At 38.2% G+C, this 1,169-nt stretch overlaps 1 protein-coding gene across 1 annotated transcript in view; it reads left to right on the top strand.

Annotated features, from left to right (window-relative positions):
- Positions 1–1,169, top strand: part of LOTGIDRAFT_173746 (hypothetical protein) — a gene marked incomplete at both ends in the record, with an annotated part of 15,735 nt that overhangs the window by 1,688 nt on the left and 12,878 nt on the right. The window lies entirely within an intron of this gene.

Here is a 1,169-nt window from a genome sequence, read left to right as displayed (position 1 = left end):
GATTTGTCAAACTAGTTATCTCAACAGAAACAATATGACTATCTGTCTGCCAAACCTGATTGTCGCGAGAGACATTTGTACACTTTGCCTAAAATCCATAAGAATCCAACCAAGGAGTGGTTTATCTCGAATAAAATCCCTAAAGGCCGCCCGATTATATCTGACTGTGGTAGTGAGTCATATGCAGTGTCAGAATACATTGATCATTTCTTACTACCTCTAGCATGCCAACATCGCGCCTACCTTAAAGACACAACCGATTTTGTCAATAAAAAAAAAATCTTCGAGTTCCCTCTAATGCTATTTTAATTTCTATCGACGTTTCTTCTATGTATACCAATATCGATAACACTACTGGTTTAACGGCAGTTCGTAAAGCTTTTAATAGAACCCAGATCCAAACAGACCCGACGATGCAATTCTACAGCTTTTAGAGATTTGTCTTAGTCGAAACGATTTCACATTTAATGGTAAAACATATTTACAAACTTCGGGGACAGCAATGGGCAAACGATTCGCCCCTTCGTACGCAAACCTTTTCATGGCAGAGTGGGAACGTGAGGTGTTGCCCCTCTGTCCATTTGACCCACTTTTTTACGGACGCTTTTTGGATGACATTTTTATGGTTTGGACTTATTCTATCGAACAGTTTTGGGAATTCTTTGAAATTCTCAACAACCACCATCCTTCTATCAAACTAACCGCAAACGTGAGTGACAAAAGCATAGACTTTCTCGATACCACAGTCTTTAAGGGAGATTCCATAGCAGAAACAAATAAACTGGATATTAAAGTGTATTTCAAAGAAACTGATACTCATCAACTCTTGCACAAGAGCTCCTTTCACCTAAAAAACATACCTTTTCTGGTATAATAAAGTCACAAGTTTTACGATTTCATCGAATTTGTACAAGATCTTCTGATTTCAACCAAGCCTGTACGATTGTTTTCTCAAAACTGAAAGAGCGTGGGTACTCTAAACGATTTTTACGAAACATAAAAAATTCCACCTTAGCACAGATAGCAGCTAAAAACAGACTTTATGCCGAAGTACCTCCAGGTTTAAGAAGTGCTCCATGTTTGTCCAGTAGATGCAAAACATGTCCCTTTATATCAGAAACTCATTATTTTGTAAGCAACTCTACGAATAAAAGGTACCCGATCCAGGA

Source organism: Lottia gigantea, assembly GCF_000327385.1.
Source record: "Lottia gigantea unplaced genomic scaffold LOTGIsca_170, whole genome shotgun sequence".
In the NCBI taxonomy this organism is placed as follows: domain Eukaryota; kingdom Metazoa; phylum Mollusca; class Gastropoda; family Lottiidae; genus Lottia; species Lottia gigantea.
Note: the sequence above shows the minus strand (reverse complement) of the source record. Positions and strands in the feature narration are given on the sequence as shown.